General features: G+C 38.8%; 1 pseudogene; it reads left to right on the top strand.

Moving 5' to 3' along the window:
• Nucleotides 1-791: 791 nt before the first annotated feature.
• LOC145131878 (secreted RxLR effector protein 161 pseudogene) lies at nucleotides 792-1,493 on the top strand (annotated as a pseudogene).
• Nucleotides 1,494-25,736: the final 24,243 nt, after the last annotated feature.

The raw sequence follows: 25,736 nt of genomic DNA, 5'->3' as shown, positions 1-25,736 counted from the left end.
TGTGTGAAGCATTTGAGGCATCACACTTGGGGTGCTAGGCTCACAAGGTTTCAAGGATCATAATCATCAACAAGGTAAGTTATTCTATCTTTCATTCAAGTTAAAAATGTTCCCCATGTATGCTAGATAGGAATATAACCTTGGAATTCAACTTTGCATGATAATTAGACAAACATAGATCCAAGGTTATTAGGGTTGCATGTACACTTAGGAAATGTTAGAATGCTCAAAACCCATCAGATTATGATGAAGCCTTTTCACCAGTAGCTATGATTAAATCAATTAGGTTACTATTTGCCATAGTTGCATATTATGACTATGAGATATGGCAAATGGATGTCAAAAACGCTTTTCTGAATGGACACTTGGAAGAAGATGTCTATATGGATCAGCCCGAAGGTTTTGTCGACCAAAAGCATCCTAATAAAGTGTGTAAGCTCAAGAGATGCATTTATGGGTTAAAGCAAGCATATCGTAACTGGAATCATCGTTTCGATGATGAAACCACAAAGTGTGGTTTTATTAGAAATGAAGATGAATCTTGTGTTGACATGAAAACTAGTGGGTGCTCGGTGATATTCTTGGTCCTATATGTCGATGACATATTGATCATGGGAAATCACATTCCAACTTTACAAAGTGTGAAGACTTGAGTTGGAAAGTGTTTGTCAATGAAGGACCTAGGTGAGGCACAATACATTCTTGGAATCAAAATCTATAGAGATAGATCAAAACGATTAATAGGTCTAAGCCAAGGTACATATATCGAGAAAGTATTGAAGCAGTTAAATATGGAAAACTCTAAGAGAGGATTTGTACCCATGGCACATGGCACTATACTAAGTTCATCTCAATCTCCTAGCACAAAGGTTGAGCTAGACAACATGAAAGATATTCCATATGCTTCTGCAATTGGATCCATCATGTATGCCCTGAATTGTACAAGACCTGATCTTGCTTTTGCTATGAGCACGGTAAGCAAGTTCCAACAAAATTCAGGGGAGAATGATTGGAAAGTTGTAAAGAACATCCTAAAGTACTTACGAATAACTACAGATTTGTTCCTCGTCTATGTAGGCGTGGAAGATATCTTAAGTGTAAAGTGCTACGTTGATGCTTCCTTCACAACTGATCGAGATGATTGCAAATCACAATATGGATATGTGTTCATTGTCAATGGGGGTGCGGTGTCTTGGAAAAGCTCCAAGCAAAGTGTTGTTGCACAATCCACTATAGAGTCAGAATACATTGCTGCTTCTGAAGCTGCACAAGAGGCTACTTGGATGAAGAAATTCATTGGGGATCTAGGGGTAGTCCGTACCATTCAGGACCCCCCAGACGTTTTCTGTGACAATCAGGGTGCTATTGCTTTGGAAAAAGAACCCCGAGCACACAAGAAGACCAATTATATAGCCGCAGATTCAACTTCATTCGATATAAAGTTGAAGAAGGTGAAATTAGTATGCGCAAAGTTATCACTGATCAAAATTTGACGGACCCCTTCACGAAGCCTCTTCCTCAAGCAAAATTTGAAGGACATGCTCGAGGAATAGGACTTTGCTATTCTAGTGATTGGATTTGAGCTAGGTATTAGTATTGATTATTGGAACATTATATAACATTACCTATTGTAATGACTATGATATATATGGCATATGATCTTTTCATTAAATATTTGTTGTGTTCTTTATTAACATGTTTAATCCTTGAGTAAATTTATTCAATCTAAAACTCCATAGTTAGTTGTTATTGTGGGAGCAGTAATAAAATAAGACTAATATGAAATAGGATGGTTGACAAAGCGTTGTAATCAGCTTCATAGATACTTACTAGAGAATAAGTATTGGAGTGACCCGTTCATGGTCGCTTCTGTTGGATATAGTGTCTAAGTCCATAACTATATTTGGTATGTACTTGACCCGACCCGGCATGGTCCATTAGGGTTGCATGGCATTGCTATGCTTGGATAGACCAAAATGAGAGAAAGGACACTTAAGGTTATTAATATATTATAAGTTCTAATATATTAATAATATTATTTAATTAGTATTGATCAAAGAATTAATTTGGAATTAATTAAGTGATCAAAAAGAGACTAATTAAATATATGGGGTTGATTGTGTAAATCATCTATTCTTGTATAGTGGGCTAATGATCCATGGTTTGTTGGATTGGGCTAAAACCCATAAGCTGCTCCATGGATAGTCCATGGAGGTTACAAACCCATGGATCATGGAATATGGAAAGCCATGACAATTAGGGTTTACATGGTGTAACCCTAATTGTGCCACAACTATAAAAGGATCCCTAGACTAGCAAAATTGGCACTAGTACAAGCAAGAAAGAGGGCTAGCCTATTTTGAGGTGTTAGTGAACTTCTCTCAAGGTTATTCCAAGTATTGTGGTGTTGTGTGAGACATTGGAGGCATCACACTTGAGGTGTTAGGCTCAAAAGGTTTTCAAAGGAATCCAAACAACATAAGGTATGTTCTACAACTAGCATTTATGTTTAAAAGTTGCCCATGCTATGCTAGATAGGTTATGAACCTTGGAAATCAAATTTGCATGTATCATAGTAAAACATAGATCCAAGATTTCTAGGGTTCCATGTACACCATAGGAGTGTTAGTATGCTCAAAACCCATCAGTGGAATCACAGCCTAGGCTTGTTTGCTTGATACTTGATGCTACATGTTTTTTCAAAAGATGAAATTCTACATTTTTTGCATCTAACTGCTCGCCACGACGTGACAGTCTTTACCATGACGTGGTGATGCCCCTATATGCATAATTTCGGGGTTTTGTTTAGTATTGGATGAGGACATTACCCTAAACTATTTTTTGAACCTTAAAGCCTCTTTTTGATGTGGTAATGATTATGCTAATCCATTTACAATGGCAAATATCAAAATTCCATGTTCTTATGAGTTTTAGAAGATCATAGAAATTATGTGTAACTTGCTTGTTAATATGATTCTTGATCTAATGCCTAATGATGGAGTCTATAACTTGTCCTCAAGTTATGGATGACCAAAAGTCTCCTCCTTAAAAGGGTTATTAAATAATAAGAGGTTACATAAAATGAAGAGTCTTCATTTTAATGGACCATTAAACTCATAAGTTATGAAATGAAAGGTCTTGAATAGTTTCAATACTTTCCCTCAAGTATTGGAATTTGTAAAGTCTTATACCCTAATACTTTATTTTTCAAATTAAACCTTAGAGTTTTAAAAGTTTAAAATTCAACCCTTATACTATTATTATATTAAAAGTTTAAATACATAGATATGTATAAGAATAACTAAGTCTTACCGTTAGTAGGCCTCATTCACGAAGCCGGTCTATAAGGAAGGTATAAGGTTGTTGCCTATAAAATGGTAGCTTAATGGGTGTCCACTCTCACCCACCGCTTCCTTGACTGGTGGAGGGTCGTTAGCCGAACGGGTAGGATACGACATTAATCCTCCTTAAAAGTATAATGAAATTATAAAGTAACTAAACCTTTATTGATTCCCAATCTTAGTTACTTTAGGAAAATGTGAAATAGGTGCTAACCCATGAAATTACACTTTGTACCTTACCAAGTCGTTAGTGGAGCGTGTGTGGTTAACCGACACACTAACAAGGACTAGTAAGAGTGGAAAAGGGTGACTTAAGTTTTATCATAGATCGGTGGAGCGCGTGTGGTTAACCGGAACATCAATTGGGTGATCAATTAAGGGTACCAAGTCAATTTGCGTGGTTATTCACACCTTGTTTGTGATCCTCAGCATCCCAATCACAAACTTGAGAGGGCACAATCGAGACTTAAACATGCCATTGAAAGTTCAATATATCTCAAAAGATCTAGGAGTTTCAAATCCAATTAAAACTTAATAATTTATTTTGTTTATAATGGTAGAAATTGGTAAATCGTCATTTACCTACCTTCAAATATTTTATAGCTTGGATTACGACATCCCTCTTCCAAGGTATGAAATAGTTTGTAGGATGCTAGCGTTAATATTTCATTTGGGTGACTTATTAAGGACTCTTTATCTAATAAAACTTGTCTATCTTTCTATAAGATGTCTTCCAACACTGCTACTGGCTCAAACCCAACAGGCTCCTTTTCCCTATTGAACATGTGTGGGAAAGTCACTTTTGATGGTTCCAATTTTAATGAATGGATTAGAAACATCAGAATGATTACTCGCTATTAGGGCAAAGAGTATGTCCTCGATAAGGAGCTAAAGGTTATCGATGAGTCGACTGCTACTCCTGAGGAGATTGCTGAGTACACTACCCATGAGAAAGATCCCACTAAGGTGTCTTGCATCATGTTGGCCACAATGACAGCAGAACTCCAGAAATCCTATGAAGATTTCTACCCTTTTGAGATGCACCAAGATCTGATGGATAGGTACCATCAGAGTGCTCGTCAGGAAAGGTATGAAATCATTTCCTCCATGATAACAGCTAGGATGAAAGAGGGAGAATCATTCTCCATTCCTTACCTATAAGTTATGATCAGTTTCGTATGCCTTATCATTTGAACAAGGAGGAAGTCACACTAACTAAGCTTCAAGGTTTTTTAAGGACCGCTGAAAGCGGTCTTAAAAGTACATCAGTTGTTACTCATACTCCTACTACTGCTCCTGTCCTGGCAATTGGGCAAGGAAAGGGGAAAAAGAGGAAGACCCCTTCGAATGGTACCAAGGGAAAGTCTCTTGATGGCTCCTCTTCAAGTGGAACACAGAAAGGTTCCATTCCTCCTTCTTCAAGCCCAAAGGAAGCACAATGCTTCTACTGCCAGGAAAAAGGGCACTAGAAGCGAAGCTGCCCCAAATAGTTGCAAGATGTAAAGGATGGGAAAGTTAAACCCACCCATGAAGGTATTTACAATATATTGTATAATAACTCATTGAATACTAATTCTTGGGTGCTTGATACAGGTTGTGGTATTCACATTTGTACTGATTTGCAGGGCCTAAGAAGAAGTGAGAAAGTGGAGCATGGGAAGATAAACATAATCATGGGGAATAGGAAAGCATCACATGTTACCAAGATAGGAGTTTATTCTTTATTGCTGAATATCGGGTTAATGTTAGATTTGAATAAACGTTTTTACTCGTCTGAAATGGTGAGAAATATTATTTTCTTCCATGGCTTGTACAAACAAGGGTTTACTTTTTCATTTGATAATGATAATGGTGCTATTAATGTTTATTACAATGATGTATTTTACTTTAAAGCATTACCTTGTGATGGTGTATATGACGTTGTGAATGTTGTAGATAATCTAGGAAATAATGTATTGTGTATTGATTCTTCAAATAATTTGGATAAGGCATCCTTGTGGCATTGTCATCTTGGACATGTTAACAAGAAACGCATAGGCCAATTCCAAAAGGCTGGAGTTTTGGAATCATTTGAACTAAAGTCGGATGATAGTTGCGAGTCTTGTTTATTTGGAATTATGACAAAGTCACCCTTCACTGGTACGTGTAAGAGGGGTGAGGGTTTGTTGGACCTCATACACACTGATGTGTGTGGACCCTTCAAAACCGCCACAAGAGATGCTAATCGCTATTATGTGACTTTTACTGATGATTATAGTTGATATGGATATATCTACTTAATCAAGCATAAGTCAGAAACCTTTGAAAAGTTCAAAGCATTTAAGCAGGAAGTGGTGAATCAACTGGGAAGGAATATCATGATGCTCCGATCCGATCGGGGAGGAGAGTATCTTAGTATCGAGTTACTTGACTATCTTAAGGAATGTGGGATTGTCTCACAATTGACACCTCCTAGCACACCACAACTGAATGGTATGACTGAGAGGCACAATCGAACCTTGTTGGACATGGTTCGTTCCATGATGAGTCGAGCTTCGTTACCAATCTCATTCTGGGGGTATGCCTTAGAGACTGCCGCCCATATCCTGAATCTAGTCCCTACTAAAAAGGTTGCCAAAACATCTCATGAGATGTGGACTGGAAAAGTTCCCAATCTAGATCACATTAGATTTGGGGTTGTGAGGCTTTCGTGAGGCACGAGACTCACGATAAGCTCGAACCTCAAAGTGAGAGGTGTATTTTCATCGGCTACCCACATAGATCCTTTGGTTACCTCTTCTACAAACCCAGTGATAATGTGGTCTTTGTAGCAAGGAGAGGAGTCTTTCGGGAGAGAGAATTCATAAGTCAAGGAAACAATGGGAGGCAAATTGACCTTGAAGAAATTCAAGAGTCAAGTGGTGAAGGAACCTCAAACCCGAGCAATCAACCTGAGGAGGAAACTCCTGTTGATCCTACTGAGGAGCCCATACCACTGAGGCGTTCCACGAGAGTTAGGAATGCACCTGAGCATTACTATGGTTTCCATGTTACTGTGGAAGGTGATACGCTTATCAGTGATAGTACACTGGTAAGTCTGAATAAACCTAACAGCTACATGGAATCCATGGCAGGCCTTGAGGCTGCTAAATGGGAAGAGGTTATGGGCAGCGAGAGACAGTCCATGTATGACAATCAAGTTTGGAACTTGGTTGACAATGTACCAGGTCGTAAGATAGTCGGGTGCAAATGGATTTTCAAGAAGAAGACCGACATGGATGGTAATGTACACACGTATAAGGCGCGACTGGTTGCAAACAGTTTTTCACAAACTCTGGGAGTTGATTATGATGAGACCTTTTCAATAGTAGCAAAGATTAAGTCTATTTGGGTTATGCTAGCCATTGTTGCATTTCATGACTATGAAATATGGCAAATGGATGTCAAAACCGCTTTCCTTAATGGAAAGTTGGCTGAAGATGTTTACATGAGTCAGCCAGAGGGTTTTTTGAGTGCAGAGTACCCTAATAGAGTGTGTAAGTTTGAGAAATCCATCTATGGATTAAAGCAAGCACCTCGTAGATGGAATCTTTGCTTCGATGAGAAAGTCGAAGAGTTTGGCTTTTCGAGGAGCGAGGATGAGTCATATGTATATGTTAGGGATAGTGGGAGTATAGTTAGCTTTTTGGTGTTGTATGTGGATGACATACTACTCATAGGAAATGACATCCCAACCTTGCAGGAGGTTAAGTCCTGGCTTGGGAAGTGTTTCGCTATGAAGGACCATGGGGAAGCTGCCTATATCATAGGGATACGAATTTTGAGAGACATGAGTAAGAGACTAATTGGACTTAGTCAGAGTACCTACTTGGATAAGGTGATGAATAGGTTCAGCATGCAGAATTCCAAGAAAGGGGAATTACCGATCCAGAGTAACGCCAAACTGAGTAAGACTCAGAGTCTGAGTACAGAGGATGAGATAGTTGAGATGAGTCATGTACCATATGCTTTCGTTGTGGGCTCGATCATGTATGTTATGACTTGTACTCACCCTGATGTGGCCTTTGACTTGAGCATGGTCAGCATATATCAAGGGAACCCTGGCAAGGCTCACTAGAATGCGGTAAAGAATATTCTCAACTACCTACGGACGACTAAGGACTGGGTTCTTACCCTTGGTGGGAGTGATGACTTTAGAGCAGTAGGGTATAACGATGCTAGTTTTCAGACTGATAGGGATAATTTCCGCTCTCAGTCAGGCTGGGTCTTTACCCTAAATGGAGGAGCAATTACTTGGAAAAGTTCCAAGCAGGAGACAGTAGTTGATTCTACTTGTGAATCAGAGTACATAGCAGCAAGTAAAGCAGCAAAAGAGGCGATATGGCTAAAAACTTCATTGGAGACCTTGGAGTTGTACCAGCTATAAAAGAGCCAATGGAAATTTTCTGTGACAGCAAAAGTACGGTTGCTTTAGCTAAGGAACCAAAGGATCACGGGAGATCCAGACACATTGATAGAAAATAGCATTTCATTAGACATCGAATAGAAGAAGGACTCCTCGTGGGAAAGAGGGTATCATCAGATGAGAACCCAGCAGATCCCCTCACGAAGGGACTGAGTAGGGTTAAGCATTTACAGCATGCGAGGCGCATCGGGCTGAAGGATGATATTAGTTTTAATAATTAGATAGTTCTGAAACTTGTAAAATGTAATTGACATTTGATGATTAAATAAAAGTTGTTATTTATTTATGAGTAAAGTGTTACTATCTTATGTTAATCATTTACTATTGTTTCAACTTTGCATGTTTTGACTTCCAGAATAATTATATTATTCAAACTCTCCACAGTCAGTCATACATTGGAAGTAGGTATTGAATTAAGACTTTCATGAATCGGGTTTGTAGATTGTCTATAGGTGTATTATACATAGCAATGGTTGCTACAACATTAATGAGTGCTCATAAGGCCTTAGTATTGGACTCAACCCACGCTCACTTGTATCACTTCATGGAATTTATCTCGAGTGATAGTGAGATGGTAATATCATATATATCTTCAAACCTAGAGATATGAGTTGTTAACTATGAGTTGGTTATAAATTTATTGTACGAAACCGCATTGGTAACTCGATGTTATAAAACGTGCTTTTGTGGATAATTCAACAAGTAGTCAGTACAAGCATATGAGTCGAAATTTATCTGTTCCTTATAGGATTAAATGCGATATCTGGGCCCCTCGATGATTTTGTTTTGACCTATGTACCGGGCTCGGTCAGAACCTAATTGATGTGTTCAATTTACTTCTCTGTCAAACAGATTAGAGATCGAGAAACAAATACTGGACAACAAGTAAGACCCTGTTCGATTTATTTTTCCGGCTGATATCTTGAGAGCAGAGGTATATATGATCACTTATCTTAAATGACGTGTCATCATCATCTCAGTTCTGCGAGACCTTGAAAGAACTACGGCTGCTAGTCGGGTTCTGAAGTCATATCTGCAACTATAGTTATTAGACTTATCCAAGTGGGAGACTGTTGGATATAGTGTCTAAGTCCATAACTATATTTGGTATGTACATGACCCGACCCGGCATGGTCCATTTGGGTGGCATGGCATTGCAATGCTTGGATAGACCAGAATGATAGAAAGGACACTTAAGGTTATTAATATATTATAAGTTCTAATATATTAATAATATTATTTAATTAGTATTGATCAAAGAATTAATTTGGAATTAACTAAGTGATCAAAAAGAGACTAATTAAATATATGGGGTTGATTGTGTAAATCATCTATTCTTGTATAGTGGGCTAATGATCCATGGTTTGTTGGATTGGGCTAAAACCCATAAGGTGCTCCATGGATAGTCCATGGAGGTTACAAACCCATGAATCGTGGAATATGGAAAGCCATGACAATTTGGGTTTACATGGTGTAACCCTAATTGTGCCACAACTATAAAAGGATCCCTAGACTAGCAAAATCGGCACTAGTACAAGCAAGAAAGAGGGCTAGCCGATTTTAAGGTGTTAGTGAACTTCTCTCAAGGTTATTCCAAGTATTGTGGTGTTGTGTGAGACATTTGAGGCATCACACTTGAGGTGCTAGGCTCACAAGGTTTTCAAAGGAATCCAAACAACATAAGGTATGTTCTACAACTAGCATTTATGTTTAAAAGTTCCCCATGCTATGCTAGATAGGTTATGAACCTTCGAAATCAAATATGCATGTATCATAGTAAAACATAGATCCAAGGTTTCTAGGGTTGCATGTACACCATAGGAGTGTTAGTATGCTCAAAACCCATCAACTTCATGGATTGCTATCATGAATGATACTTGATAAAAGGTAATATCTATATATCCTTTACACCTGAGATACATATATGGGACTTGAGTATGGGGAACGTTATGCTTTGATGTAGTCAAAAGCTGTTCTTTATTAGGCAGTTATAAAAGCAATCATCAGGTATGATGTAAACAATGCAAGAGGCGTATGTAGTCAAGATGGGATTTGTTCCTCTTATTCGTTGAGAGTTAGACGTCTAAGTCCTGATGTAAAGTTGACACTTACACGAGATTGATTGCGATCCATATCTCATGTTCAACATGATCTCTGTAGCAAAGAGAAAACTGATAAACTTACCTTACTCACCAATTATAGCCTTGGGGCTTCTGTGTAATTGGTCGTTGATGGAATGACACTATGTCATACGTTGTTGGGGGCACTGAAATGTTGGTAGACGTTCACCACTGTCTACATCAGTTTGATATGAGTCTTGCGGAAGTGGGAGATTGAAAGATCTAGTATGCTCAAGAGTCATATTAAAATGATATTGCTAAATAACATATGATCCTAAGGGTCACACTAACAACAACTTGATAGAATTGATTATTTAGTCTTTTAGCTTATATAGTCGTCGGCCTTCCTACACGGGTAATGTATTTAGGTTCAAAGCCATGTGTGCTCTACGTCTGGAAGATTTGCGAATCGCTACTGCATATGTAGCAATTGATTTTAATAAATATTCATAAAATCTTATAATAAATTGGGAAAATATTTATTTGAAGGAAATAATTATTTTACAATACAAGTAACACATTATTTCATAATGTATGAATTAATAAATTATGTACAACATTTTGGACTAGTTGAGTCTTGTGTCTTTTACCTAAAGACAAAGTTTACATTTTATAAACTTTAAGTTTATAAAATTTAAACTATTTGTCTGCTTTTGAGAGCATAGCTTTTGTATTTGTTTAATGCAAAAGTAACCATCCTAGGAGACATGATTGATGACTTAGGGTCATGGTAGTCTTAAAAGTGTATATACCCCATGGTTAAAGACCATGCTTTATGTCTATAAAAGGATGAAGCTTGCACTTGTATTACGCACTTTTTGGCTTGCATTTTTGCCCAAAATTTATGAGCTTCTTCATCCCCTCTCCAAAATTTATGCACTTGTATTACGCACTATACTTGGGTATTTTGTTCCAAGCTTAAGAGTTAACATAAGAACTAGCATTCTAATCAAGTTGGAATATTGTTGGTGTCTCAAGGGTTCATCCTGACTTCATCAACTTCCAAGCCTCCCCTAGAGGACTCAAAGTGCTTCAAAGGTTGTTACCACTTCTTCCTTCTATGGTTGTGTTTTAAATATTTCTTATACTTGCAAGATGATCCTTGGTGGGTGATAAAATGTTTCTGTTATTTTATAAACTCAAGTCTTCCGTTTGCCATTATTTGTAGTTTTTGAAACTAAATTTTAAATAAAACCTAACACATTACGTAGTGGTGAGATTGGAGTATATGTATGACCGATCGTAAAACTAGAAGCACCTGCCCCCGTATCAGATACATTGACAGTTACTGGCAGTGTAATCGTAGTTGTGGTGGTTGTAGTAGTGGATTTGGTGTAAAGAGGAGTGGTTTGAGCAATTGAAACTTGAGGTTGAGAAACTCCGACAGAAACATTTGGACATGGAGAGATAGCGATAAATGTGGAAATATATGTAGAAGTAGCAGTATGAGAAGGTGGAGGAGTAAAGCCACGAAAAAGACCAACTTTTTTCTTCGGAGGTTGAGCTGGTTCCGAAGGACCAACTTTTGTTTTTCCCTTACCACCCTTCTTAGGCTTGTTCGCTTCTTCCAAACCCTTTTGCATTTCATGTGTTAAAAGGTGAGGACCTGATCCAGGTTTCTTCCAATACTTGTTGATGAGCTCCTTGTTTGATGGAACACAGTTGAGCATTGCCTGTGGAATATATCCAATAAATGCAAACTTCATAGGATAAGACACAATAAAGTTTAAAGTGAGAAAGATTGGAATAGCAGCCGTGATACATTCCTCAATGATCAGAATGTTAAGTGTAGTGATAGTTCTGTGAACAATGACGGACCAGAACTAAGCAAACGAAATCTCTGAGTGTCGTGTCATAGAAAGAGTACTCTGAACCAGTTGTACCCACAGGATGGAACCATAATCTAGGTTGATTCCAAGGTAAAGTCCGCAAATTATAGTGCAGAAAAGCTTGCTTGCACTGTCTGAGCCCGTGACCCACTCTGAAAAACTTTTGAAGAGAAGGGTAAAGAAACCATTACACATCAGAGGTAGGTTGGGCTTCTTGAACTTGGATAATATTGCGAGATTTTTGTAGAACATCTCTAGGATTGCAGAAGAAGAAATTGACTACGGATCAACCAAATCCCTTGCTTGAGAAAACCCTAGCACTCGGCCGAAAATAGACTTATATATTGATGTTTTGTGGGAAGCGATCTTAAAGGTAATCACAAACTCACCTTCTTGATAACTTGCAGCTGAGTATTCCCTTAATAGTTGAACCAAGGGAACATTTTCTCTCACTGTGAGAGCTTGAGACAGTGGAGAGTAACGAAGACACTCGATCATAGGTTTGAGCAATTCTTCATAATTGAATGAATCGAGAGAAAGACTGAGATTTTGATTGGGTTTGATATGTAGAAGTGCCGACGAGGCACTCTGTTCAACAACAGATGGAGTTCCTGATGAGGTGGCCATGAAATTCTTGGAGAATATGATGAACAGTTCCAAGAGAAAGAGGGTTTTAGCGCTGGAGAGTTTTTGAAATCTTTGGTAGTAGTAAAAGAAATGAATCAACGATTTTCCTTTTATACGTCAGCCTTGGAGAGAGAAATATAGCTAGAGACGTTTCCTTTTCCCTTAAAAAGTGCCTAAAAAGTCGTGGCAGCTACTAGTGTGTCAGGTGGCATAAGTAACGTCCATGATGTCAGGGTTTTCAATAATTCTCGCGCCTAATTTGAAAGGTTATCCCTTGTAATCCGTCGTTTCAGTTATGGACGTTCGTGATTTCTTGCCAACACCTATTCTCCGAATCTGAAAGTAAGCATTCGGAATAAGTGAAACCAGACCGTTGGAAAATCAGGAGGATTTTCATGCAAGAGTGTGCCAAAGATAAAGAAATTAACCAAATATAGTTTGGATTCTGTGATGTCATTTTAAAAAAGTAACATAAAAGCAGATGGATCCTGGGAAAGGATCTCTTCCTTCGGAGTCAAGAGAGACTCGTAAGTGCTTACATGGCTTCCCGTTGAATTACGATCCTCTATTTGTTGATAAATAGTGAAAGGCTTCTTTTCATTGGGTTTTAAAGGGTGGCTTAGCTTCAACCAAACTACGAAACTCAACATAAGTACGAATTTGTGGAAGAACTACTTGTCTAAGCAGTGTAGCCATAATAACAAGTATGCTTTGGATTCATTTGAGTGGTTAGATAATATAGAAATCTCAAGGAAAAATAAAAAGTGGATCTATTTGGGAGAAATGTCTGAGGATGAGAACATTTCATTAAGATCTCGCAAAAGTAAAAATAATGATATTTCAAGGTACAAAACCATGAGGGTTGATATTCATTAATTCCTTGGTGAATAATCTTGAACTTTTTAAATGTTCACCGTCAATTCATAGATAGAATTTGGATTTTGGGTTTCACTCAAATTGTGGTAATAACAATTCGAAGATCACTAACACATAATTTATGTCACCATAAACCTCAGTGGTAAATTTTGAGAATCTCAAGGGTTAAGAGTGTGAAAGCGAATGTGATATGGAGAACTGTTAAATATGGTTCTGAAGATAAAAAAAGTACCTCGTCTATATTGCGAATGACAAAGCAATCAACTCTTACCTCGATATGAGAAGAGTAAGGTAGCTCAACAACTTATGTGAATACTAGCCTGATTGGGAAGTGTTGAGAGAGAAAAGTTTTGAGAAACACTTGAACAAACGTTAGTACAAGTTATATAGTGCAGAATGAAGTTATCTCAAAGGATCATAAAGCTCAACAATAATAAGTTAGAGTTATTAGAGTTGTTAGATGCGGAAATGTAATTGCGAAAAGTAACGGAAATCTAAATGACAACAAGTTATATATCAAGTAAACACTAAGCTGACTCTTAACAAGGTTTGCATTCAAACCAAGTTATTATATGTGATCAGCTTGAAGTGAATGAAGTCACGACGACTTGCTCTGAAGGAGAGTTTGAGAGTTCGATATTAATATATGAGAGTAAGTTCACAAAGATCTTGGAAGGTAAGAATTGAGAGAGTAGGAGATATATTGAGAGATAAGAGAATGATATATGTGAAGATGTTTCATTCAGAAGCGGAGTACTCTTTATATAGAGCTCCGAGAAATTACAAGAGAAGTAAACAAAGACTAAAGTTTAGACAGAAGTGTCCAACCAAGGCACACTGGACAATACAATGTAAATAGAAAAGGTTAAAATACTAATTCTTTGTTGTTGAAGATACTGCAGATAAAAGAAACTGATTGCGGTTCGAAGATCATTGTGGTTGGAAAGCTGACTTCGGATTGACTAAGTTTAAGAGGGTCACTTTCTTGCTTCAACAATTTCCCCATAAGTGACCTCTTCAACTTTTCTACCTTTTAAGCTTTAAGAACATGATCAGCAACCACCAAAACTTTCCTACTTCACCTAGCGAAGTGATCCCCCTTGTGATTTCAAATTCTACTTTATCAGTCGTGTGTTTCGATCTCTGCACCGAAGTCAAGGTGACTTCCAGTTGCCTACGGGTTAGGCGGTGCATATCTGTGATGGGGACGAAGTATTTAACGTTCTTGGTGACTCTTTTGAACACAACTCCCAATTCTGGAAAGTTGGTTGCACCTAAGGATCGATCTTTATATCCTTTGGTGAAGAAAGGAGACACTTTTTCATACGCAATCTTCATCTTGGTATGTTTTTCAGACTTGATCTAAAATACCCTAGCAATCAAGAATGCTTCCTCTGGATTCATGCAGCGAAAATCTGCTTGATTTTGGGTATACTCATCACCTCTTCTTGTTAGTGTGTACTGGAAAAAGTCTGACTTCATAAATCTTCTGATTTTATAGCTCGTGACTCCATAGGGTCTATCGTTAGACCAAATTCTTTCGAATACTGATCCATGCTTGGCATGAAAACGACTGAGTCGTTCAAACTCAAGGGCCAGTCTTTGTTCATCTGGTAGACTGCAGTCGAAGGATTCAAAGACACTCAAGAACTTGGCATTAGGAGAGATTGGGATATCCCAATATCCATCCGAAGGGGGTTCAGCATAGGTCAAAACTAGCCTATAGTCGTCATCAAGTAGTCTTCTAGTAGGATTAACCCATGAGTTGATCAGCGTTTCATCCATTGTCATAGGAAAACCACGTTCTCTCCAGATCATTTCAGCAAATTTTGTTGCTTTCCAGTCTTTCTTCCTTTACTGGGTTGCGGGGGAGTCATTGGAGTTTTCAGATGACATTGTTGGCTCCAAATTATTAAAGTGTGGTGGAGTTTCTTGACGAGGTGGGGGATTGATGAGTTTCTTGAATCAGAGAGTGTTCTTGATGCGGTGATTGTTGTTGTTCTTGATGCGGAGGAGATTGATGAGTCTGAACTGGAGAGGGATGCTTGTGTACATCCGCAGTTTGAACTTGAGTTTGCTGAGAAGGGTGTTGTTGATTTTCGATCCTTGGTGGTGATGTACAAAACTGAGATGGACCGAAGGTTGGAATGGGAATTGCTTTAGTATATTGATGGCGTTGTGGATTTGAGTCTTCACTCCCTCCTATTGAGAAAGCAACGTCCCGTTTCTCCTTAAACCATTGACAAAGGCCATCAATCTTGGTGAATGCGGTGGTAAACTGAGACTTGATCAGATCCGAGATTTGGGTGTTGGAACGAACTTTAGTTTTAAACAGCATGTTGTATATTTCCTTGGTTAACCGCAAGATTTCATCAACACTGGAGTTAGCCGTGAGAGAACGTCTTAGGCCGTTGATTGTGGTTTGGAGCACAGAGAGACCTGATTCATACACAATGTGCATTTCCTGGACAAGATTCTTGGAGGAGATAGCTTGATTCTCCAAGGTAGATTTGAGCTCATTCTTGAGAGCAGTGACTTCCTTTATGAGATGTTCTATGGTAGAGAGAAATTGTTTATGATCAGCAATTATGTTGTGGTCAAGGGCTCGGATACCCATTTCCACCTTTAGAGAGAGTCTTTCAGCAGCCAGTCATTCTCTAGTCTCTAGTCTCTCAATCCTTTCTGTTAGGGACTGCGGACCACCAATATCTGAGTCTTGCTGTTGGGAACTGGTGACTGCAGCCAAAATCTTGTCCACTTTGGACTGAAGAGAGAGAAATTCCTTTCGGGATACATCGAGCTTCTTTTTCTTCTTTTTCTCTTTGGGCTTGGAGGTGGAGTGTTGAGAACCACTGGACTCTTTATCTTCATCAAAGATCATAACAAAATCATCGGAGTGAGCACGCTGATCAACTTCATCAATTTCAAGATCATCGAGTCCGAGTGTTGGTCCCGAACTGATTGCAATTGTGGTGCCGTCTTCACTGGATCCTTGTGCGACTGCAGTGGGGAGAGGTTTAGATGAACCAACATTGTGAAGATTCTGGGCATTTTTCACCGTTGCTTCCATGCGAGACATCAAACAACCTTGGCGTTGCTGATGGAGTCTGCCCAGTATTTGGCAACTGATTGAGTCTCCTGCTCTTTCTGCTGCTGTTGCTTGATTTGATTGGAAAGGTGTAAAGAACATCCTAAAGTACTTACGAACAACTAAGGATTTGTTCATCGTCTATGGAGGCGTGGAAGATATATTAATTGTAAAGTGGTACACTGATGCTTCCTTCACAACTGATCGAGATGATTGCAAATCCCAATCTGGATATGTGTTCATTATCAATGGGGGTGCGGTGTCTTGGAAAAGCTCCAAGAAAAGTGTTGTTGCACAATCTAGTATAGAGTCAGAATACATTGCTGCTTCTGACGAAATTCATTGGGGATCTAGGGGTAGTCCCTACCAGTCAGGACCCCCTAGACGTTTTCTGTGACAATGAGGGTGCTATTGCTTTGGCAAAAGAACCCCGAGCACACAAGAAGACCATGCATATAGCCGCAGATTCAACTTCATACAGTATAAAGTTGAAGAAGGTGAAATTAGTATTCGCAAAGTTCTCACTGATCAAAATTTGGTGGACCCCTTCACGAAGCCTCTTCCTCAAGTAAAATTTGACGGACATGCTCGAGGAATAGGACTTCGCTATTCTAGTGATTGGATTTTATCTATGTATTGGTATTGAATATTGGAACATTATATTACATCATCTATTGTAATGACTATGATATAAACGGCATATGATCTTTTCATTAAATATTTGTCGTGTTCTTTATTAACATGTTTAATCCTTGAGTAAATTTATTCAATCTAAAAATCCATAGTAAGTTGTTATTGTGGGAGCAATAATGAAATAAGACTAATATGAAATAGGATGGTTGGCAAAGCGTTGTAATCAGCTTCATAGATACTTACTGGAGAATAAGTATTGGAGTGACCCGTTCAATGTCACTTCATGGATCGCTATCATGAATGATACTTGATAAAAGGTAATATATATATATACATATATATATATATCCTTAACAACTGAGATACATATATGGGACTTGTGTATGGGGAACCTTATGCTTTGATGTAGTCAAAAGCTGTTCTTTATTAGGCAGTTATAAAAGCAATCATCAGGTATGATGTAAACAGTGCAAGAGGTGTATGTAGTCAAGATGGGATTTGTTCGTCTTATTCGTTGAGAGTTAGAAGTCTAACGCCTGATGTAAAGTTGAACACTTACATGAGATTGCTTGCGATCCATATCTCATGTTCAACATGATCTCTGTAGCAAAGGGATAACTAATAAACTTACCTTACTCATCAATTATAGCCTTGAGGCTTCTGCGGAATTGGTCGTTGATGGAATGACACTACGTCATATGTTGTTGGGGGCAGTGAAATGTTGCTAGACGTTCACCACTGTCTATATCAGTTTGATATGAGTCTTGCGCAAGTGGGAGATTGAAAGATCTAGTATGCTCAAGAGTCATATTAAAATGATATTTCTAAATAACATATGATCCTAAGGGTCACACTAACAACAACTTGATAGAATTGATTATTTAGTCTTTTAGCTTATATAGTCGTCACCCTTCCTACACGGGTAATGTATTTGGGTTCAAAGCCCTGCGTGCTCTATGTCTGGAAGATTTGCGAATCGCTACTGCGTATGTAGAAATTGATTTTAATATATATTCATAAACTCTTATAATAAATTGGGAAAATATTTACTTTAAGGAAATAATTATTTTACAATACAAGTAAAACATTATTTCATAATGTATGAATTAATAAGTCATGTACAACATTTTGGACTAGTTGAGTCTTTTGTCTTTTACCTAAAGACAAAGTTTATATTTTATAAACTTTAAGTTTATAAAATTTAAATTATTTGTCTGCTTTTGGGAGCATGGCTTTTGTATTTGTTTAATGCAAAAGTAACCACCCTAGGAGACATGATTGATGACTTAGGGGCATGGTAGTCTTAAAAGTGTAAATACCTCATGGTTAAAGACCATGCTTTATGTCTATAAAAGGATGAAGCTTGCACTTGTATTACGTACTTTTTGGCTTGCATTTTTGCCCAAAATTTGCGAGCTTCTTCATCCCCTCTCCATCTTTTCTTTAGCTTTGAGTTCTTGAAGAAATTGTTACTTGTTTTTCTCTCTTGGAATATATACTTGGGTATTTTGTTCCAAGCTTAAGAGTTAACATAAGAACTAGCATTCTAATCAAGTTGGAATATTGTTGGTGTCTCAAGGGTTCATCCTCACTCCATCAACTTCCAAGCCTCCCTAGAGTACTCAAAGTGCTTCAAAGGTTGTTACCACTTCTTCCTTCTATGGTTGTGTTTTAAATCTTTCTTATACTTGCAAGATGATCCTTGGTGGGTGATAAAATATTTATGTTATTTTATAAAGCACAAGTCTTCCATTTGCCATTATTTGTAGTTTTTGAAACTAACTTTTAAATAAAACCCAACACATTACGTAGTGGTGAGATTGGAGTACATGTATGACCGATCGTAACACTAGAAACACCTGCCCCCCGGTATCAGATACGTTGACAGTTACTGGTGGTGTACTCGTAGTTGTGGTGGTTGTAGCAGTGGATTTGGTGTAAAGAGGAGTGCTTTGAGCAACTGAAACTTGAGGTTGCGAAACTCCGACAGAAACATTTGGACATGGAGCGACAGTGATATGTGTGGAAATATATGTAGAAGTAGCAATATGAGAAGGTGGAGGAGCAAAGCCACGAAAAAGATCTTTTGTTAATGAAATAGAGGTGGGCATCGAAAAAGTTACCTATGGATTGGATTAAGTAGCTATATCTTCAGTTTCTTTATGTACTTCCTCCTCGACAACAGGCGTAGGAGACCTTGGCTTACGAGTCGGTTTCTTTACTTTCTTCTTCGAAGGTTGAGCTGGTTCAGAAGGACCAACTTTCGTTTTTCGCTTACCACCCTTCTTAGGCTTGTTCGCTTCTTCCAAAGCCTTTTGCATTTAATGTTTTAAAAGGCAAGGACCTGATCCAGGTTTCTTCTGATACTTGTTGATGAGCTCGTTGTGTGATGGAACACAGTTGAGCATTTCCTGTGGAAGATATCCAATAAATGCAAACTTCATAGGATCAGACACAATAAAGTTTAAAGTGAGAAAGATTGGAATAGCAGCCATGATACATCCCTCAATCATCAGAATGTAAAGTTTAGTGATAGCTCTGTGAATAATGACGGACCAAAACTGAGCAAACGAAATCTCCGAGAGTCGTGTCGTAGAAAGAGTACTCTGAACCAGTTGTACCCAAAGGATGGAACCATAATCTCGGTTGATTCCAAGGTAAAGTCTGTAAATTATAGTGCAAAAAAGCTTACTTGCACTGTCTGAGCCCGTGACCCACTCTGAAAAACTTTTGATGAGAAGGGTAAAGAAACCATTACACATCGGAGGTAGGTTGGGCTTCTTGAACTTGGATAAAATTGTGAGATATTCCATGTAACCCATCCCGTAGAACATCTCCAGGATTCCAGAAGAAGAAGTTGACTACGGATCAACCAAATCCCTTGCTTGAGAAAACCCTAGCAATCGGCTGAAAATAGACTTAGATATTGATGTTTTATGGGAATCGATCTCAAAGGTAATCACAAACTCACCTTCTTGATAACTTGCAGTTGACTGTTCCCTCGATAGCTGAGCCAAGGGAACATTTTCTGTCACTGTGAGGGCTTGAGACAGCGGAGAGTGACGAAGACACTCGATTATAGGTTTGAGAAATTCTTCAGACTTGGATGAATCGAGAGCAAGACAGAGATTTTGATTGGGTTTGATATGCAGAAGTGCCGACGAGGCAGTCTGTTCAACAGCAGATGGAGTCCTGATGAGGCGACCATGAAATTCTTGAAGAAGATGATGAACAGAGTCAAGAGAAAGAGGGTTTTTGCGCTGGAGAGTTTTTGAAATCTTTGGTAGTGGTAAAAGAAATGAATCGACGATTTTCCTTTTATACGTCAGCCTTAAAAAGAGAAATACAGCTAGAGACGTTTCCTTTTCCCTTAAAAAGTGCCTAAAAAGTCATGGCAACTACGCGTGTGTCAGGTGGCGTAACTAACATCCATGATGTCAGGATTTTCAATATTTCTCATGCCTGATTTGAAAGCTTATACCTTGTAATCCTCCGTTTCAGTTATGGACGTTCGTGATTGCTTGTGAATACATATTCTCTGAATCTGAAAGTAACCATTCGGAATAAGTGAAACCAGACCGTTGGAAAATCACGAAGATTTTCATGCAAGAGTGTGCCAAAGATAAAGAAATTAACCAAATATATTTTGGATTCTGTGATGTCATTTTAAAAAATTAACATAAAAGCAGATGGATCCTGGGCAAGGATCTCTTCCTTCGGAGTGAAGAGAGACTCGGAAGTGCTTGCATGGCTTCCCCTTAAATTATGATCCTCTATTTGTTGAGAAATAGTGAAAGGCTTCTTTTCGTTGGGTTTTAAAGGGCGGCTTAGCTTCAACCAAACTACGATACTCAACATAAGTACGAAAGTGTGGAAGAACTACTTGTCTAACCAGTGTAGCCATTATAACAAGTATGCTCTGGATTCATTTGAGTGGTTAGAGAATATAGAAATCTCAAGGAAAAATAAAAAGTGGATCTATTTGGAAGAAATGTCTGAGGATGAGAACATTTCATTAAGATCTCGAAAAAATAAAAATAATGACATTTCAAGGTACAAAACCATGAGGGTTGATATTCGTTAATTCCTTGGTGAATAATCTTGAACTTGTTAAATGTTCACCGTCAATTCATAGATAGAATTTGGATTTTGGGTTTCACTCAAATTATGGTAATAACAATTCGAAGATCACTAACACATATATTATGTCACCACAAACCTCAGTGGTAAATTCCGAGAATCTCAAGCGTTACAAGTGTGAAAGCGAATGCGATATGGAGAACTGTTAAATGTGGTTCTAAAGATAAAAAAGTACTTCTTCTATATTGCGAATGACAAAGCAATCAACTCTTAACTCGATATGAGAAGATTAAGGTAGCTCAACAACTTATGTGAATATTAGCCTGATTGGGAAGTGTTGAGAGAAAAACTTTTGAGAAACACTTGCACAAACGTTAGTACAAGTTATATAGTGTGGAATGAAGTTAATCTCAAAGGATCATAAAGCTCAACAATAATAATTAAGAGTTGTTAAATGCGGAAATGTAATTGCGAAAAGTAACGGAAATCTAAATGACAACAAGTTATATATCAAGTAAACACTAAGCTGACTCTTAACAAGGTTTGCATTCAAACCAAGTTATTAAATGTGATCAGCTTGAAGTGAATGAAGTCATGAGGACTTGCTCCGAAGGAGAGTTTGAGAGTTCAATCTTAATATATGAGAGTAAGTTCACAAAGATCTTAAAAGGTAAGAATGGAGAGAGTTAGAGATATATTGAGAGATAAGAGAATGATAGATGTGAAGGTGTTTCATTCAGAAGCGGAGTACTCTATATATAGAGCTCCGAGAAATTACATGAGAAGTAAACAAAGACTAAAGTTTAGATAGAAGTGTCCATGAAAGGTACACTGGACAATACAATGTAATAGAAAAGGTTAAAATACTAATTCTTTGTTGTTGAAGATACTGCGAATAAAAGAAATTGATTGCGGTTAGAAGATCATTGTGGTTGGAAAGCTGACTTCGGATTGACTAAGTGACCTCTTCAACTTTCTTCCTTCAACAATTTCCCCTAAGTGACCTCTTCAACTTTTCTACTTGTTAAGCTTTAAGAACATGATCAGCAACCACCAAAACTTTCCTACTTCACCCAACCAAGTGATCCTCCTTGTGATTTCAAATTTTACTTCATCAGTCAGGTATTTCGATCTCTGCACCAAAGTCAAGGTGACTTCCAGTTGCCTACGGGTTAGGCGGTGCATAGCTGTGATGGGGACGAAGTATTTAACGTTCTTGGTGACTCTTTTGAGCACAAATCCCAATTCTAGAAAGTTGGTTGCACCCAGGGATCGATCTTGATATCCTTCGGTGAAGAAAGGATACGCTTTTTCATACGCAATCTTCATCTTGGGATGCTTTTCAGACTTGATCTGAAATACCCTAGCAATCAAGAATACTTCCTCTAGATTCATGCAGGGAAGATCTGCTTGAGTTCGGATATACCCATCACCTCTTCTTCTCAGTGTCTATTGGACAAAGTCTGACTTCACAAATCTTCTGATTTTACAGCTCGTGACTCCATAGGGTCTATTGTTAGACCAAATGCTTTCGAATGCTGATCCATGCTTGGCATGAAAACGACTGAGTTGATCAAACTCAAGGGACAATCTTTGTTCATCTGGTAGACTGCGGTCGAAGAATTCAAAGACACTGAAGAACTTGGCATTAGGAGATGTTGGGATATCCCAATATCCATCCGAAGGGGGTTCAGCATAGGTCAAAAGTAGCATATAGTCGTCATCAAGTAGTCTTCTAGTAGGATTAACCCATGAGTTGATCAGCGTTTCATCCATTTTCATATCAAAACCACGTTCTCTCCAGATCATTTCAGCAAATTTTGTTGCTTTCCAGTCTTTCTTCCTTTGCTGGGTTGCGGGGAGTTATTGGAGTGTTCGGATGACATGCTTGGCTCCAGATTATTGAAGTGTGGTGGAGTTTCTTGACGAGGTGGGGGATTGATGATTTTCTTGAATCGGAGAGTGTTCTTGATGCGGTGAGTGTTGTTGTTCTTCATGCGGAGGAAATTGATGAGTGTGAACTGGAGGGGGATGCTTGTGTACATACGCAGTTTGAATTTGAGTTTGCTGAGAAGGGTGTTGTTGAGTTTCGATCCTTGGTGGTGATGTACGAAACTGAGATGGACCGAAGGTTGGAATGGGAATTGCTTCAGTAGATTGATGGTGTTGTGGATTTGGGTCTTCACTCCCTCCTTTTGAGAAAGCAACATATTGTTGCTCCTCAAACTATTGACGTAGACCATCAATCTTGGAGAATGTCGTGGTAAACTGAGACTTCATCATATCCGAGAGTTGGTTGTTGGAAGGAACTTCAGTTTTAAACAGCAAGTTATATATTTCCTTGGTTAACCGCAAGATTTCATCAACACCGGAGTTAGCCGTGGAAGAACATCTTAGGCCGTTGATTGTGGTTTGGAGCATAGAGAGAGTTGATTCAATCACAATGTGCATTTCCTAGACAAGATTCTTGGAGGAGATAGCTTGATTCTCCAAGGTAGATTTGAGCTCATTCTTGAGAGCAGTGACTTCCTTTATGAGATGTTTTATGGTAGAGAGAAATTGTTTATGATCAGCAATTATGTTGTGGTCAAGGGCTCGGATACCCATTTCCACCTTTAGAGAGAGTCTTTCAGCAGCCAGTCATTCTCTAGTCTCTAGTCTCTCAATCCTTTCTGCTAGGGACTGCGGACCACCAATATCTGAGTCTTGCTGTTGGGAACTGGTGACTGCAGCCAAAATTTTGTCAACTTTGGACTGAAGAGAGAGAAATTCCTTTCGGGATATAGTGAGCTTCTTTTTCTTTTTTTTTCTCTTTGGGCTTAGAGGTGGAGTGTTGAGACTCACTTGACTCTTCATCTTCATAAAAGATCATAACAAAATCATCGGAGTGAGTAGGCTGATCAACTTCATCAATTTCAAGATCATCGAGTCCGAGTGTTGGTCCCAAATTGATTGCAATTGCGGTGCCATCTTCATTGGATCCTTGTGCGACTGCAGTGGGGAGAGGTTTAGATGAATCAACATTGTGAAGATTCTGAGCATTTTGCACCGTTGCTTCCATGCGAGACATCCAGTATTGAATTCGTAGAAGATAATAAACAGCCTTGGCATTGCTGATGGTGTATGCCCAATATTTGGCAACTGATTGAATCTCCTGCTCTTTCTGCTACTGTTGCTTGATTTCCCGATCCTTACGTTCTTGAAATGCCCTGCGAAAAGCTTGTATTTTTTGATACTGGACTCGGTAGTGGGACGATCCCGAGTCCAACTACAATAAGAATCATAACCGCCAAATCCTTGATTTCGCACCGGGGTGTCCCCCGGGTTCGTGGATACTTGCACATTTGTGCTCACCACGCCTAAACCACTCGGTTGTAATTTAGGCAGAGTAGGATTTCCCAGGCTTCCTTGGTCTCCATGACCCGAAGTCAAGTCTGGCCTCGGCCTGGTTCCGGTAAGGGCTAAAGAAGTGCCCTGCAGTTGGGAAGGTGTATCAAGTGTTTGGGTTATAGCAAGAAGTATGGATCGCAACTCCTCTGGATGAAAGATATGAAGGCTGGATGCCCTGGAGAGCTTACGGCGAGTAGAACCACTGACGTACTCTTGGGATCCCGATGAGGTTGTGTCTCCATGTTTAAGTGATACAGATGCACTTTCTGCATCTGAGTAGCTAGAAAGGGTTGAAACAAGTATGCATGCGGGAGCACCAAGGACTACCAGAGTCTTTTGAGAGACTGCGGTATTTGTCGGGTCACGCATTTGGCTCTAGCTAGGGATGGTCTTTTGTCTTTTGTGTCTGAGAAGTGGAACAGTGTCATCATCAGATTCTTCGTCCATATTGACAACAATATCATTTTGAGAGTTGTAAGGGGATTCAGGAGCATCATCCGAAGATTCGATGACCCTGGTCTTGCATTTCATAGAAGAAGTTTCACCTCTCCTGGCTTTTCTGCGGGGAGCTTTCTTGGAGTGAACAATCTTCTTTCTTCGTGTTGTTGTGCGGATTTTGAAGGACCTTGGGTTGCGGTGGAAGCTATAATTTGCTGACTAGGATGAGGCGGGGAAGAATGGTATGGGGCAATACCATCTGTAGCCTCGAGGTGATCAGTGACTTCTCGGGTTTCAATTCCAATAGACTGGAGAATATGTTTAGGTATTCGTCTGAGAGGTCCAAAAATTGATTGATCTTTGGAAAGAGTGTACCTTTTCAAGTCTCAGGTGACAAAGAAGTTGATGTCATCACCCATGCTGAGCTTTGCATCCATGTCAATATTTGAGATGCAGAGAGATCAGAAGCGTGCAAATGTAAGTTAGGTTGGGTCTTCTCTTGGATTCTCCTTGGGAACATACTGGAGGAAATCATCCCAGAGGATCTGTCTGTAGTTAACAACATTCCAAGCGAAAATGCTCCATATAATTTCTAATAGTTTTAAACCCATCTTGTCTGTGCATCCGGTTCTGCCAGAGAGACTCCTGATGATGAAGTGACAGGCAAATTGCCAAACCGTAGGGAGCTGGTTCTTCTTGAATTCTCCAATTCCCTTGATCTTTTTCTGATAAGCCATCTGATACAGGGTTGAAATGATGTCATTCATGCTTAGAGAACAGACTCTTGTCGAGGGAGGAACCCTCAGATTGATTGTTTTCAAGAATTTTTTTTTAGTTAAGATGGCCAAAGAATCATCTATCAAGTTCAGA

This window comes from Lactuca virosa, chromosome 8 (assembly GCF_052849685.1).
Source record: "Lactuca virosa cultivar CGN04683 chromosome 8, Lactuca_virosa_CGN04683_v6, whole genome shotgun sequence".
Taxonomy (NCBI): domain Eukaryota; kingdom Viridiplantae; phylum Streptophyta; class Magnoliopsida; order Asterales; family Asteraceae; genus Lactuca; species Lactuca virosa.
The sequence above is the reverse complement of the archived record's forward strand: the minus strand, read 5'-3'. Positions and strand labels throughout refer to the sequence as shown.